The 17,557-nt window shown below is 45.4% G+C and overlaps 1 long non-coding RNA gene across 1 annotated transcript; it reads right to left on the bottom strand.

Annotated features, from left to right (window-relative positions):
- Positions 1-440: 440 nt before the first annotated feature.
- Positions 441-17,326, bottom strand: LOC136586707 (uncharacterized). Its single transcript, XR_010787327.1, has 3 exons — positions 16,999-17,326; positions 16,203-16,450; positions 441-615 (listed from the first exon to the last, which is right to left on the bottom strand). It is a non-coding gene; the product is annotated as an uncharacterized lncRNA (long non-coding RNA).
- Positions 17,327-17,557: the final 231 nt, after the last annotated feature.

Below are 17,557 nucleotides of genomic sequence, written 5' to 3' on the forward strand. Positions count from 1 at the left end.
AAAGACTATAAATGGCTAAATCCTCTGTTCATGTGTCCACTATTTATAGCCAGGACTACGACGGTAACAAGAGGGCATCCGCTAAGTTTAGAGGAAAGCAGGTTTCATCACCAACATAGAAAGGGGTTCTTTACTGTAAGAGCAGTTAGACTGTGGAACTCTCTGCCTGAGGATGTGGTGATGGCAAAATCTATAGAGGACTTTAAAAGGGGACTTGATGTCTTTCTGGAGAGGAAGGATATTATAGGTTATAAATCTTAGGTTAATTGTTAATCCACGGTATACAGGCAGGTAGGAACTATTAGGGGTTGATCCAGGGAACAGTCTGATTGCCATTAGGGAGTCGGGAAGGAATTTTTTCCTCAAAAGGGCTATTTGACTTTTGCTCTTGGGGGCTTTTGCCTTCCTCTGGATCAACAACACAGGAGGATAGACAGGCTGGACTAGATAGACATTGTCTTCATTCGGCCTTACGAACTATGTTACTATTGGGAAAATACTGAAAAGGAGTTGTGTTGATAGAGAAAGACGCTGTTGTCCAGTAACAAACATTGTGGCCCATTTCTTGTTTGCCTGAGACCATCTGATGTTCCACAATGCTTCTGGGGAAATGCTCTATGGGCAGATAAGAAAAAAGTAGAACTTTAGTACAAATCAACAATGTTATACTTGGAGGAAGAAAAATCCAAGATACCAAAACCGAATCTATTCCCAACACCAATCATTTCATCTGACAAGCCTCTATTACATGTTGGAAGTTTGTTTAAAATGACGAATGAAGTATAATAGTTAATACAGAGAGAGAAAAAATGAAGCTTTGACATAAATGATATTTCTACTGAGCCACGAGTTTGTGCTCACCACAGTTTACTTCTGTTTAAGTTTAACATATTCATATTAATAACAGAAAAATACAAATTCCTACTTTCCGACTCAATATCTGATCAGTAGTCATACAATTTCTACTCATTATTGGGACTCAAGGGTGATCCTTGCCATTCTACTGCCTGAGGCAGAAAATGTGAGAATATGTGAGTATGTTTTTCATTTTGTTATTTTGCTTTTATTATTTTAATACTAAAAAATAGTTTACAAGCAATTACTTTAATTCCATTAAATTTTCAAAGAGAATTCCTCCATAGTTCCAGTCACTGTCCTTTATTGTTTCCTGTTTGGATGACTTTATTGAACATATGGTTTAAGCACTTAAAATAAATCTCCCCTTTTAACATGTATCTCCTAAAATGTGGAATAGTATGTGGCTGTATTTACACTGGCATTCTGTTCTTGACGGACTGATGATGGATTCTTTTTAACGCAGCAAACAGGGATACCCATAGGATCCTAATGGATATCATTGACTTTAATAGGATGCGTCGAGTTTCCATTTGTACTGGTTAGAACACTATGCTATTCTACCAGTCCAAAAAAAAAAAACTGAAACCGTATTGAAGGCAAGTGATGACATGAAAATCCCAATGAGAGCGATGGTAACATTAACGGAAACATTTCTTTATGTTGTTCTATAAAAATGATGAGAAAGACAAACATAGAGCAAAAGCTCCAGGATGAGTATATCATAAACTAAGTAATTGCATAATAACTTCTTTAACTTGAATCTTTCACACAAAAAATGGACCTGTTGGACTATAGGGATGGATGTAGAATACTATAACTTTGTAGGCAGATACTGTCAGAAAGAGTCATAGCATATAATAAGTACCATATGGTCAAAGGCAGCAAGCTTTGGGAAGACAGCAGTGGCAGAAAACCTTTTTCCTCTAATGTTCTAACAGTAGCTTAATACATTCATCGCAAGAACATCACAAGACTCCATCCCTTTCTCACCGGACGACACGCTAAAAACGCTCACTGTTGCCCTCATCCACTCTCGGCTTGATTATTGCAACTCATTGCTGATCGGCCTCCCCTGCACCAAACTCTACCCTCTGCAAGCCATCCTGAATGAAGCAGCCAGGCTCATCTTCCTGTCCAGCCGCTACTTGGATGCCTCTGCCCTGTGCCAGCCACTGCACCGGCTGCCCGGCAAATATAGAATTCAATTGTTAAGGTTGTGTGTCTGGGATCTGTGGTTCTACAGGTTTCCTTGTGTACACCTGCACAGGTAGGGGTTAATTGAGCTGACTGGGTGTGGTATTTTCCACCTGCCAATCCCCCTTGGCTGTGGCAGATAAATACCAGCAAACTTTTGTGAGAGATTGCTGGTCCTTTTAGTGTTTTATGTATCACTGTTCATCCCACTCAGAGCTGGTGTGTGCATGCTAGTCTGAAGTGTCTCTCTCCTTCTCTGAAGACGGTCTGGACACTTGTAGTACTTGTCTGTATTAAATACAGACCCGCTCTTCCCTTCCCTTTGACAGGTGTGGCCTCCAGGCATCTGATGTCTTATGTGTGTGTTAGATGGGTGATGCCTGACACTGTTCCCTATGTTGGCATGGTGGCTGACTCTTTCCCTGTGGTGTGAGGACACTTGGACTGACCATGGTTTACCATCTGTAGGCATGTGAGCTCTGGGTGGGGTTCCCGTTATATGTTGTATGCACAACCTGGTATGTTGGTGTGAGCAGTGGCGTGTGTGGTATGTCTGTTCTTTTGGACAGGGGTTCCCCACTTTCCCTAATTAGTAAGGGACAGGGGTCCTTCCTTCTTGCCTGGAGAGGTGTAGTTTGTAAGTGCAAATACTATATGTCTAGTTGCGGGTTTTAAATGGACATGCTTCTGTCCAGTCTGAGGAATGTTGCTTTAGTGTGCCAGGTGGACGTAACAACAATTCAAACTCACTACCCTCATCCAGAAATCTCTCTATAGTACCGCACTGCCCTATATTGCTTCCCTCATCTCAATCCACCACCCAGCCCACACCCTCCGCTCTGCTAACAAAATCAGATTAAGCGCCCCCCCCTAACTAGAACCTCTCATTTCTGCCTCCAAGACTTCTACAGAGCAGCACTAGTCCTCTGGAACGCGCTACCTAAAACTATCGGGGCAATTCCTGACTCACAGGCGTGCTCTAAAAACGCACCTCTTCAGAAAAGCATACTGTATCCCCTAAACGAAACCCCTCTGTACTCCCCCTGATAATTTGCTCCCTGTCCTACTGATTTAAATCCCTGCTAGGCATCATCAACTGCCCCCTGCAGTCATACCGATTCAGCCAATTTACGGCTCAGTTTCACCATTGTCTATGTGTATAGCATCCCACACTCTCCAGCTCCTTTACCTTCTGCATCACCCCATTATTTGTAGTATGTAAGCTCGTTGGAGCAGGACCCTCACCCCTACTGTTTCCATCAATTGATTACTTCATGTAACCGTGATCTTGTTTCTGTTCCCCCTGTCTTGTAAGCGCTGCGGAAAATGTTGGCGCTATATAAATAAAGATTATTATTATTACATACAGGAAATAAAGGAGCTGTAGAATGCAACCAATGTTTGGCCATTAACAGCAAATAAGGGAGATGGAATAAAACCTCTACAGTGCCACCTATTGCAAGACAGCATTTCTTCAAGCCAAAGTCAGACTTTTTATACAAGCCTTGTAACAATGACTGGGAATTAACAGCAAAGCCAGACTCCATGCACAGACAGCTGTTTCAGGGTTTTTGCCCTTTATCAGTGTACAGTAGGAGTCTGACTTTGCTAGTATGAGGCCTGGGACAGGGGTCAGATACACTATCTTTCTGCTTAGGGAGAGCACTTAGACTGTGAGTGAGGAGACTCAAATGGCCACGCACGCTTCTCTGGGTAATATGCAAATAAGGGAGATGGAATAAAACCTCTACAGTGCCACCTATTGGAAGGCAGCATTCCTTCAAGCCAAAGTCAGACTTTTTATACAAGCCTTGTAACAATGACTGGGAATTAAAAGCAAAGCCAGACTCCATGTACATACAGCTGTTTCAGGGTTTTTGCCCTTCATCAGTGTACAGTGCTCTCCCTAAGAAGAAAAGATAGTGTTTCTGACCTCCATTAACAGCAGTGACATTGAAGGGTGGGTGTCCAATTTCTGCTGAATGCTGCAGTTCCGATAAAATATTATCACATCTATGTATCACAGCCTAGAATGTAATACCCATATTGCCTGTATTAGCAAGTCATGGATGCAGAGTAGAGAATGGTTGATCCTAATGCTGAGGTTTTAAGTCATACGTAGTGTAAGCAGAAGTGGTAGAACAGCCATTCTGACAGCTACATTGCTTCTGTCATGGCTGCAAAAGGTGAAGAGAGACCTACAACGCCTTTGGAAAGTTATCAGGCCCTTCCACCTTTTTTATCTTGTTATGTTGTGGCCTTGTGCATATAAAAAAAATCAGGGTTTCCCCATCTGCAGTCAATACCCCATAATGACAAAATGAAAACACATTAGAAATCCTTGTAATATAAAAAAATGGAAAACTAGCATTTTGCATTGATATAGGTGTTGAGACCCTTTAGTATGACACTTGAAATTTAGCTCTGTAGGCCTCCTATTTCTCTTGATCCTCTTTGTGATGTTTCTACTGTTTCATTGGAGTCACCTGTGGCAAATTCAGTTGATTGGATGTAATTTTAAAAGACAAATCCCTATCTATATAAGAACTTATAGCTCACAATGCATATCGGAGCCAAAACCAAGCAATGAGGAGGAAAGAACTGCCTGTAGAGCTCAGAGACAGAATTGTGTGGAGGCACAGATCTGGAGAAGGTTCCAAAAATATATCTGCTGCATTGAAAGTTCCCAAGAGCACAGTGGCCTCCTTAAACCAGGACTCTTCCTAAAGCTTGCCAACCCACCAAACTAAGTAATCAGGGGAGAAGAGCCTTGGTAAGAGAGCTGACCAAAAACCCAATGGTCACTCTTGCTGAGCTCCAAAGATCCTGTTTGCAGATGGGCGAAACTTTAAGAAGGTCAACTATCAATCAGCACTCCACCAATCTGGGCTTTATGGTACAGTGGCCAAAAAAAGACTCTCCTTAGCCAAGAGACACCTAAAGTTTGCCAAAAAGCACCTAAAGGACTTTCAGGCTGTAAGAAGCACGATTCTCTGTTCTGATGAAATCAAGATTGAACGTTTTGGCCTTAATTCAAAGCATTAGGTCTGCAAAAACCAGGTGTGCTCATTATGGGGTATTGAGTGAAGAATGATGAGAAGAAACTTGATGTTTTTTAATTTGCACAAGGCCAAAACATAGTAAAATATAAAAAAGTGAAAGGTTATAAAGACTTTTCATCTGTAGTCTGCTATCAATTTCCCTGCTTTAAGTACTCACATGGTTGAGTCAAATAAATCCCATATATGGTGTACATAGCCTGCTATACACCAACAATGTACATCTTTGTGCCACCGACGTTGTGTCCTATCACAGAAGATCATTTCTAAATGCGGACCCATAATCACTCTTCATGTCATCATCCTGTATCAAAGCGTTTAACAAAATTAGCTAATATAGATATCTCAAAATTTCATCGACATATCGTTAAAATCCATTTTAATCCAGTCAAAAAGCACCTCAAACCATATACATTCAGCAAAATTACCCAATTTGCCATAAGTGATAAAATTTCTTCCTGACTGGCAATCAAACTGGATTAGCATTCAAAAATGTATTTTATGTATTTACGTATTTTTGTTGTTCTGTTTCAAGGAATCATTTAAGTCTTATTCGAAAAAAAGATACTGTTTGCTGAAAGCAGATTCTGACAAGTAGTATTTCGCAGCTTTACAGCTCTTAGCGTAAAGAAGCATTTTTGATGCTAGAGAATGAACCTTTTTCCTCTTCCCAGAGAATCCCATTTCTATACAGTTTATAAATAATTTAGAAAATAAAGTTGAATAATAGCGGTCCCGGGATAGAACCGCTTATAGCTGGGGTTGTCATTGTGTCCAGACCTCCTCATAAAAACAAATTCAATTTTGTTTGATAATTCCTGTCCTTCAAAATTCCTGTATGTAGTCTACTAACAGTCTCTTAAAGGGGATGTGCCATTAGAAAAGGACTTATTATTTAGGTTAAGTTTTTATTTTATAGGGGTTGCCTGATTTTTTTTTTTCCATATAAAATACGGCTCCCCCTACAATAAAACAACAAATAGGTATATACTTACCTCTCCTTGATGTATCCCATGTCATCAGTCTGGGTCTCCCTAGGATGTCACATTTACAGGCTTCTCCAGTCCGTTTATGGGACATCCCAGACTACTGCAGCCAATGGCAGAGCTCAGTGATCGAGTGCTAAGCTCTGTCATTGGCTGCAGCAGCCGGTGAAATTTTGTAAACAGACGGGACTTCAGCCTGTAAACAAACACTGGGAGCAAGGACCTAGCTGTGGCACAAGACACAACAAGGAGTGGGGAGAGGTGAGTTTATAGGAGAAAAACATCTCAGCCCCTTTAAGCATATATTTTTTTTAACTTTTACTGTTTTTTTTTTTTATTTCGATGTCACAATGTATATTTAAAAAAACAAACCCTTCACTTTCGACTCTGACCGCTGAGCCTAATAATAGTCTGATGGTTCCACTGCATGTAGACATATTTGTTTTGCACTGTTTCATTAGCACTGTGTTAATCATTAAATAATCTCTAAATATAACAAGGGTGATAAATAATGCAACTCAACTCTTTGAGAGCTCCTGGGTGTAAATCATCCAATCCAAGCGAGAGGACAATCTTCTGCACCTAGTCACAACACAATTCGCTGCAGTTGGTCACTACGGCATTGCAAGAGATACAAAATCTAAAAAGATCCACACAATCTGCTCTTGCTGGTCACTGTCCTCAGTCTATTGGACACTAAAGAAGTGTCCCTCTTTATGAATCTTATTGCATAAGATATGCTATTGCTTTCCATACATACCAAGTCCCACAGTGTCCCCAGTGTAAGTCACAATGCCAATATATCAATGACAGCCACAACACCTCTAGATTCAGCCACAGTGCTCCACTGTCAGTCACAGGACTCCTCAATGCAACTATAGTGACCCACCCAGTCAACTACAACGCTCCTGAGATTAGCCACAGTGCCCCAAGTGTTAGTCACATCATCACCTGTGCTGGTCACAGAATCTGTAGGAAGGAACCCAGAGGGAAACAACTGAATACTGTTACTACCATGTAGCCTTTAGTAAGTGGCTGACAGTACTAGTTGGCCAATACTGTGTGGGCACAACTGGGTAGACACTACTATAAAAATCATCCACTGTCCAGAATATGCTGTGTAAGGGCAACACCATGGGAAATAATTCAGGGGCATCTCTATGCCAGGTCACCTGGCCTGAGACATAGTGTAGTCTAGTGGCTGGGACTAGCAAATATGTCAACTAACCAGTTTCACTAGGAGTGACTCTCTTTATTGCCTCCCTCATCCAGTCACCCTGTGACATATAGTTTTCACCCTATTGCCAGGGAGGAAAGCCTGAAATAGTGCCAGGCGCAGCAGAAAAAGACTAAATCAGTCATAATATGTTGTATTAATCCAATAAGTAGTGGCCTGTATACTTACCCTCCTCATTTCTAGCTCTTGTTCGGCTCTGGGCATTCTTTCACTGGGTCTTGATTCCATCCGGCCTGAGGTGGACACAACGTCCTGATGGATAGTCAAGACCCATTGTAGCAGGGTCTAGAGCCAAACAAAGTAAAGTTAAAGGTCTGCTCTAGGGTCTGAAACTAATATAGGGGGGTCTGGGATCCAAATATATGTAGATGATCTGGTCTGGGGTCTGAATTAAGTTAGGGGTCTGAATATTTTCAAGAGGTCTGTTCTGCAGTCTGAAGGAATCTGAATATATTTAGAGGGTTTGTGGCCTGAAATTAATTTAGGGGTCTGATCTAGGGATTGATATTAATAACGAGGGTCTGAATATATTTAGCCCTTTTATAAATAAACATTGGTAAGGCCACTCTCATTGTACTATGACTTTCTGCTTGACTATCACCCTGTGATGGGCTCTTCCAGGTTGACATCTCTGGACGAGAAGTGTCCATAACTGAAGTTTGCATTCCCAAAAATCTGTTTGCTCCTCTATCTCAAAAATAGAAATACCATGCACATGGGAGATTTGTACAGCATACTCCAGACTTTGGCAAGCGCATTTCGTGTGAGCAAAACAAGAAAGCGACATGCTATATTTTAATGCGCTTTTGTGCACCAAGGGTACCATGGTAGTCTATGGGGGTGCGCAAATGTGCACCCAATCCCGTGCAATTGTGCCAAGAACTGCACAATTTTGCAAGGAAATCGAAAACACCAGGGACTTTAAAGTACAGTAAACAGCGCAGGTACTCGTACGATAGCGCGACCTTCACAGCGCAAAAAGCCACGCTATGGCGAGCGTTTCTGCATCTGAAGGAGCCCTTATACTGAAGACTAGAGATGAGCGAGCACCAAAATGCTCGGGTGCTCGTTACTCGGGACGAACTTTTCGCGATGTTCGAGGGTTCGTTTTGAGTAACGAACCCCATTGAAGTCAATGGGCAACCCGAGCATTTTTGTATTTCGCCGATACTCGCTAAGGTTTCCTTGTGTGAAAATCTGGGCAATTCAAGAAAGTGATGGGAACGACACAGCAACGGATAGGGCAGGCGAGGGGCTACATGTTGGGCTGCATCTCAAGTTCACAGGTCCCACTATTAAGCCACAATAGCGGCAAGAGTGGGCCCCCCCCCCCCCTCCCAAAAACTTTTACTTCTTAAAAGCCCTCATTAGCATGGCATACCTTTGCTAAGCACCACACTACCTCCAACAAAGCACAATCACTGCCTGCATGACACTCCACTGCCACTTCTCCTGGGTTACATGCTGCCCAACCGCCCCCCCTCCCCCCCACAGCGCACACCAAAGTGTCCCTGCGCAGCCTTCAGCTGCCCTCATGCCACACCACCCTCATGTCTATTTAGAAGTGCGTCTGCCATGAGGAGGAACCGCAGGCACACACTGCAGAGGGTTGTCACGGCTAGGCAGCGACCCTCTTTAAAAGGGGCGGGGCGATAGCCCACAATGCTGTACAGAAGCAATGAGAAATAGAATCCTGTGCCACCGCCATCAGGAGCTGCACACGTGGGCATAGCAATGGGGAACCTATGTGCCACACACTATTCATTCTGTCAAGGTGTCTCTGCATGCCCCAGTCAGACCGGGATTTTTAATTCATAGACACAGGCAGGTACAACTCCCTATTGTGAAGTCCCTGTCGACCGACAGCATGGGTGGCTCCCTGGAACCCACCGGCGATACACAAAAATATCCCATTGCATTGCCCAACACAGCTGAGGTAGTAATGTCGTGCTTAATGCAGGTGGGCTTCGGCCCACACTGCATGCCCCAGTCAGACTGGGGTTCTTTACAAGTGGAAACAGATGCATTTATAATTCCCTGTGGACCCACAGCATGGGTGGGTGCCAGGAAGCCACCGGCGGTACATAGAAATATCCCATTGCATTGCCCAACACAGCTGAGGTAGTAATGTCATGCTTAATGCAGGTGGGCTCCGGCCAACACTGCATGCCCCAGTCAGACTGGTAATATGTACCTTAACAGTAACCGCGTTGGTGGTAATGTGGTGGTGACTGCGGACCTAGTAGCATGGTTTTATTTTGTTGGTTTTCGGAATGTGGCCAGGATTAAGTGGGCCATGGCGGGGGATGTTTTGGAGGCACTATGTGTCCTCTCCACGTGTCCGTGGTTATATGCACCTTAACAGTAACAGCGTTGGTGGGAAATGGCCTCGCCGCCATCATGTCTTTGGGAAGCCTCTGTTTCCACACCCCAGAGACATACCAATAGCAGCGGTATAGGCAGAGCCCAGAATTAGTAACATTTCAGCCGTAGCATTAGCGACAGGCCCCACTAACATATCACTAGCAGCACTATAGGGGGAGCACAGTCTTAGTTCCATTTCAGTAATAGTAGCAGTCTACACAGGCCCCAGTAATAATTCCGAAGCAGCAGTATAGTGGGAGCGCAGTCTTCGTTCCATTTCAGTAATAGTAGCAGCCTACACAGGCCCCAGGAACAATTCCGAAGCAGCAGTATAGGAGGAGCATAGTCTTAGTTCCATTTAAGTCATTGTAGCAGCCTACACAGGCCCCAGGAACAATTCCGAAGCAGCAGTATAGTGGGAGCGCAGTCTTAGTTCCATTTCAGTAGCTGCAGTATAGCCAAGCCCCAAGTTACATTTATGTAGCTAAAGTGTAGGCCAACCTCACACACACTTCTGTACCATGAGTGCAGGCGAAGAACATACAAATTGCTATGATTACACTGTAGGTGAGGGCCCCAAAACATTGGTGTACCAACAGTACTAATGTACCTCAGTAAAAATTGGCCATGCCCAACCAAGATGGCAGGTGAAACCCATTAATCGCTTTGGTTAATGTGGCTTAAGTGGTAACTAGGCCTGGAGGCAGCCCAGTTTAACTAAAAATTGGTTCAAGTTAAAGTTTCAACGCTTTTAAGAGCATTGAAACATATAAAAATTGTTTAGAAAAATTAGATGAGTGAGCCTTGTGGCCCTAAGAAAAATTGCCCGTTCAGCATGATTACATGAGGTTTCAGGAGGAGCAGGAGGAGGAGGAGGAATATTAGACACAGATTGATGAAGCAGAAATGTCCCCGTTTTGGATGGTGAGAGAGAACATAGCTTCCATCCGCGGGTGCATAATACGTATTGCTTATGTATCGCTGCTGTCCGCTGGTGCAGAAGAGAAGTCTGGGGAAATCCAGGCTTTGTTCATCTTGATGAGTGTAAGCCTGTCGGCACTGTCGGTTGACAGGTGGGTACGCTTATCCGTGATGATTTTCCCAGCCACACTAAACACACTCTCTGACAAGACGCTAGCCGCAGGACAAGCAAGCACCTCCAGGGCATACAGCGCGAGTTCAGGCCACGTGTCCAGCTTCGACACCCAGTAGTTGTAGGTGGCAGAGGCGTCACAGAGGACGGTTGTGCGATCGGCTACGTACTCCCTCACCATCCTTTTACAGTGCTCCCGCAGACTCAGCCTTGACTGGGGAGCGGTGACACAGTCTTGCTGGGGAGCCATAAAGCTGGCAAAGGCCTTGGAGAATGTTCCCCTGCCTGCGCTGTACATGCTGCATGATCTCTGCGCCTCCCCTGCTTCCTGGCCCTCGGAACTGCGCCTTCTGCCACTAGCGCTGTCGGATGGGAAGTTTACCATCAGTTTGTCCACCAGCGCCCTGTGGTATAGCATCATTCTCGAACCCCTTTCCTCTTCGGGAATGAGAGTGCAAAGGCTCTCCTTATACCGTGGGTCGAGCAGTGTGTACACCCAGTAATCCGTAGTGGCCAGAATGCGTGTAACGCGAGGGTCACGAGAAAGGCATCCTAACATGAAGTCAGCCATGTGTGCCAGGATCCTCCTCCTCCTCCTCTTCCTCCTCAGGCCATACACGCTGAAAGGATGACAGGCAAGCAGCATGGGTACCGTCAGCAGTGGGCCAAGCTGTCTCTTCCCCCTCCTCCTCATCCTCCTCATGCTCCTCCTCCTCCTCCTGAACGCGCTGAGATATAGACAGGAGGGTGCTCTGACTATCCAGCGACATACTGTCTTCCCCCGGCTCTGTTTCCGAGCGCAAAGCGTCTGCCTTTATGCTTTGCAGGGAACTTCTCAAGATGCATAGCAGAGGAATGGTGACGCTAATGATTGCAGCATCGCCGCTCACCACCTGGGTAGACTCCTCAAATTTTCCAAGGACCTGGCAGATGGCTGCCAACCAGGGCCACTCTTCTGTAAATAATTGAGGAGGCTGACTCACACTGCGCCACGCAAGTTGGAGTTGGTATTCCACTATAGCTCTACGCTGCTCATAGAGTCTGGCCAACATGTGGAGCGTAGAGTTCCACTGTGTGGGCACGTCGCACAGCAGTCGGTGCACTGGCAGATTAAACCGATGTTGCAGTGTCCGCAGGGTGGCAGCGTGCGTGTGGGATTTGCGGAAATGTGCGCAGAGCTGGCGCACCTTTCTGAGCAGGTATGACAAGTGGGGGTAGCTTTTCAGAAAGCGCTGAACCACCAAATTAAAGACATGGGCCAGGCATGGCACGTGCGTGAGGCTGCCGAGCTGCAGAGCCGCCACCAGCTTACGGCCGTTGTCACACACGACCATGCCCGGTTGGAGGCTCAGCGGCGCAAGCCAGCGGTCGGTCTGCTCTGTCAGACCCTGCAGCAGTTCGTGGGACGTGTGCCTCTTGTCTCCTAAGCTGAGTAGTTTCAGCACGGCCTGCTGACGCTTGCCCACCGCTGTGCTGCCACGCCGCGTGACACCGACTGCTGGCGACGTGCTGCTGACACATCTTGATTGCGAGACAGAGGTTGCGTTGGAGGAGGAGGAGGAGGAAGGTGCTTTAGTGGAGGAAGCATACACCGCCGCAGATACCACCACCGAGCTGTGGCCCGCAATTCTGGGGGTGGGTAGGACGTGAGCGGTCCCAGGCTGTGACTCTGTCCCAGCCTCCACTAAATTCACCCAATGTGCCGTCAGGGAGATATAGTGGCCCAGCCCGCCTGTGCTTGTCCACGTGTCTGTTGTTAAGTGGACCTTGGCAGTAACCGCGTTGGTGAGGGCGCGTACAATGTTGCGAGAGACGTGGTCGTGCAGGCCTGGGACGGCACATCGGTAAAAGTAGTGGCGACTGGGAACCGAGTAGCGCGGGGCCGCCGCCGCCATCATGCTTTTGAAAGCCTCCGTTTCCACAAGCCTATACGGCAGCATCTCTAGGCTGATCAATTTTGCAATGTGCACGTTTAACGCTTGAGCGTGCGGGTGCGTGGCGTCGTACTTGCGCTTGCGCTCAAACTGTGGCGCTAGCGACGTCTGGACGCTACGCTGAGAGACATTGCTGGATGGGGCCGAGGACAGCGGAGGTGAGGGTGTGGGTGCAGGCCAGGAGACGGTAGTGCCTGTGTCCTCAGAGGGGGGTTGGATCTCAGTGGCAGGTTGGGGCACAGGGGGAGAGGCAGTGGTGCAAACCGGAGGCGGTGAACGGGCATCGTCCCACCTTGTGGGGTGCTTGGCCATCAAATGCCTGCGCATGCTGTTGGTGGTGCCTCCCCAGCTGATCTTGGCGCGACAAAGGTTGCACACCACTGTTCGTCGGTCGTCAGGCGTCTCTGTGAAAAACTGCCACACCGTAGAGCACCTTGACCTGTGCAGGGTGGCATGGCGCGAGGGGGCGCTTTGGGAAACAGTTGGTGGATTATTCGGTCTGGCCCTGCCTCTACCCCTGGCCACCGCACTGGCTCGGCCTGTGCCCACACCCTGACTTGGGCCTCCGCGTCCTCGCCCGCGTCCACGTCCTATAGGCCTACCCCTACCCCTCAGCATGGTGTATTACCAGTGATTTGATTTCCCAGTGATTTGATTTCCTGCAGCCAAAATAGAATTTTTTCCCTTGTTTTTCAAAGGACAAGCCACACTGCGTGTATTCAATGAATACTACTAAGTTTAATAACTGTGTTGTGGCCCTGCAAATGTGTCAGAGAATTGCAGTGATGCAAAGTTATTCGCTCCAGCAGATCAGGGATTTCCCATGCAGGAAAGAAATTGGCGCAAGCCTGCAGCCAAAATAGAATTTTTTCCCTTGTTTTTCAAAGGACAAGCCACACTGCGTGTATTCAATGAATACTACTAAGTTTAATAACTGTGTTGTGGCCCTGCAAATGTGTCAGAGAACTGCAGTGATGCAAAGTTATTCGCTCCAGCAGATCAGGGATTTCCCATGCAGGAAAAAAATTGGCGCAAGCCTGCAGTAAAACGTAGCTGGCTGCGTCTGATTTTTTTTAACGTTCTGCACGCAGCACACACGTACCCAGAGCCCTGAGGACTGTCAGAGGCAGGCGAAATAGAATTTTTTCCCTTGTTTTTCAAAGGACAAGCCACACTGCGTGTATTCAATGAATACTACTAAGTTTAATAACTGTGTTGTGGCCCTGCAAATGTGTCAGAGAACTGCAGTGATGCAAAGTTATTCGCTCCAGCAGATCAGGGATTTCCCATGCAGGAAAGAAATTGGCGCAAGCCTGCAGCCAAAATAGAATTTTTTCCCTTGTTTTTCAAAGGACAAGCCACACTGCGTGTATTCAATGAATACTACTAAGTTTAATAACTGTGTTGTGGCCCTGCAAATGTGTCAGAGAACTGCAGTGATGCAAAGTTATTCGCTCCAGCAGATCAGGGATTTCCCATGCAGGAAAAAAATTGGCGCAAGCCTGCAGTAAAACGTAGCTGGCTGCGTCTGATTTTTTTTAACGTTCTGCATGCAGCACACACGTACCCAGAGCCCTGAGGACTGTCAGAGGCAGGCGAAATAGAATTTTTTCCCTTGTTTTTCAAAGGACAAGCCACACTGCGTCTATTCAATGAATAATGTATGTCTTCTGGCCCTGCCTACACAATTCTATCCCTGTAGTATTAATGCCGGGTGCAATGGTCTGCACAGCTGGTTTTGAGAAAAAAAAAAATATGCAACACTGCTAACAGCAGCCTGGACAGTACTGCACACGGATAGATGTGGCCCTAGAAAGGACCGTTGGGGTTCTTGAAGCCTACACTCACTGCTAACACTCTCCCTGCCTAACCACCACTTCTGTCCCTATTGCAGGGCGCAATGCTCTGCAGATCCAATTTTGAAAAAAAAATAAAAAATACAGTGCTAACACAGTACTGCACACTATTAGATGTGGCCCTGAGAAGGACCGTTGGGGTTCTTGAAGCCTACACTAACTCCTAACACTCTCCCTACAGCAGCACCAGCAGCAGCACTTTCCCTCAGCTAACTCACAAGGCATCTGAGCCGAGCCGCGGGAGGGGCCGATTTTTATACTCGGGTGACATCTGATCTCCCCAGCCACTCACAGCAGGGGGGTGGTATAGGGCTTGAACGTCACAGGGGGAAGTTGTAATGCCTTCCCTGTCTTTCAATTGGCCAGAAAAGCGCGCTAACGTCTCAGAGAGGAAACTGAAAGTAACCGTAACACCGCGTGGTACTCGTTACGAGTAACGAGCATCCCGAACACCCTAATATTCGCACGAATATCAAGCTCGGACGAGTACGTTCGCTCATCTCTACTGAAGACCCAAAGAGCATTATAATAAGCATTCTCAATAGCTCTATGCGATGCTTTGAGAATACTAGTCCTGCACTTGTTTACCTCTTCCTTGGAGAATAATAAGTTGCTGCATTTACTTTTAATGCCATATTAATAATAATTATCAAAAATTGCTGCTTAATAATGTTCCTCCGTAATGATAGCATTTATGTTTCACTTTTTATATGATCCCCGCTCTTGTACTCTAATAACCTCATTACTGTACAGCTTGAAAGTTTGGCTTTATTGCTTTTAACATGATACTTCTTTCCACAATACCCTGAGGGTAATTCCACCCTACAAAAATATAGACAAAGGAGGGCAGAGAGACAGAGGAACAGATGAGACGGAGATTGTTAGCAGACGGGGAGAAACTGAAATGATTGCTCAATGTAAATAAAAGCTGATGATGAATGTAGGACATCGCTCCTGTCGCTCCATTAGTTTATGACTTCATTGCAACTCAGACAAGTCATTGCAAAAATGTAACATTAACATGAAATCCGGCGACCTGACTATTGCCATCATTCATTTGAAAAACTGTATTGTACAGCTATATATTTGGGGAGAAAAGATTATTAAGCACGTTTGCTTTTGACCTTGAATGTTCTGTGTGCAATTGGGACCAATTTACACTTTCTACAACAGCATGGTTAAGCACATAAGCATTCCATTTGTGTGCTGAGATACCAGGAGGCACAATGTATTTAAAATTATTAAAAGTAGGTTTAGGTAAGTTACTTTAGTGTTCCAGAAGAATGGCAGTCTGTTCTGATTGCAACTAATGACGAAATCTAAGCTCCAAAAAGTTCCACATAACTCAAGCGGCACCATGGAAAATGAGCGATCTTTCTTACTAAAGTATAAAAGATCTCCTGTCAGTTTTAGGATTGCTAGAAACAGCCCAAACTTTCTTACCAACTCCAACAATCAAGCCGGGCATCAAACGGCCATAAGTAGCATGCAATACCATGTACTTGCTTAGTGCCACCGATCTTGATGCACTATATTGGCATGTATGTGCGTGTAATCCACGCCAAGATAGGTTATGCTGCAGGTGTGAGCGGCCCTATAGAAATCAATAGGCATTGCGTACCGGGCAATGACAATACGCCCATGCGGGAGCGGCCTCAGGCTGATCATCAAGATGTGTAGAAGATGTCAGCATTTTTAATGATCAAAATCCCTCAATATCATTCAAGATGAGATCCCCACTGCGAGGACTTCACCAGGCAGATGTGTTGTAGGTAATTGGTGTTCCTCAAATCCTCCTTTAACCTCCTTGTCCAAAACTTTTTTGTCTGATTTTATGATTATAAGAAGGACATATTTCCTCTGTTTTGTCTGTAATAAAACACAAAAATAATTAAAGCGGTATTCTGGAGACGGGGCAAAATATTCAAAATTTCGTAACATTTCCATTTCTTGGCATTATTCCAAATATCCATCTAACTCATCACACTGGACTCCAGTAGCATTTCTGCCACCGCTGTTTTTCATTCCATTTTAGATTTCCACATCATTATTTAAATAGGCCACCAAAGAGTGCAAGAACTTCATCTCCCGCAATGCCCCATTGCCAGTTACTCAAGAGTGCAAATTCACGACTGTACAAACTGTGTCATTATTACAGAATGTGAAGGCACTGAGCATGCCTGACCGGTAAAACAGCAGAGCATACAGGTCGTAACCACTGGATACCAATGGACCACCCAGCGGAGGGGCACAAGTAGAGACATATCTCTGCCACTTTGTAAAACAAGTTATCACATTACATTGCAAAACTACTTGTTACCACTTTATGAAGCATAAAACTTTCACCAGAATACCCCTGCTGCCCAATGTTAAAACGACTCTCTGTCCCGGGACCAGAGTGGTTGAAGATATATTACCTGCACTTCTCTGTCATTCATCTAATCTCTCAGTTCTGGTCCTGGCTTTCAGCCATCCAAAATGGTTGCTGCAGGTAAATGGGGGCACACTGTATGTAATGGTTGGCCCAGCCCTCTCACCTCTCCAGAACTCAAGGACATTATGGTCCACTTGCAATCCAGGAGGCTGAGAAGCAGCTGGTCTTTGCTGGCTTGGTGCTGATGCTGAGGGCTGTGACTACTCCCTGGAAGATTCTTGTGTTTCCGGAGTACTGGACAACAAAGAAAAGATGGCAGCAGGGTCAGTTCCATCCCCTTCCTCAATGTCCTCATCCATAAAGTTATCAAATGTCCTAAAATAGAAGAAAATGAACTCTGTAATCAAAAAGGTTTTTAGAGTGTTTGCTGTATTAGCAAAGTTCAAAACAGGCAACAGATATAGTTCTATAAAGTGAAAAAACACAGGTAAGTACTAGTCTGTTTTTCATGGCCCAAACCTGGTGGGCATTAAGTGCAATTAGTCTATAGAATGTTGACCACATTTGGAGTCAATTTACATCCTCTTTCTATGGTTACTTAT

This window comes from Eleutherodactylus coqui, chromosome 12 (assembly GCF_035609145.1).
Source record: "Eleutherodactylus coqui strain aEleCoq1 chromosome 12, aEleCoq1.hap1, whole genome shotgun sequence".
Taxonomy (NCBI): domain Eukaryota; kingdom Metazoa; phylum Chordata; class Amphibia; order Anura; family Eleutherodactylidae; genus Eleutherodactylus; species Eleutherodactylus coqui.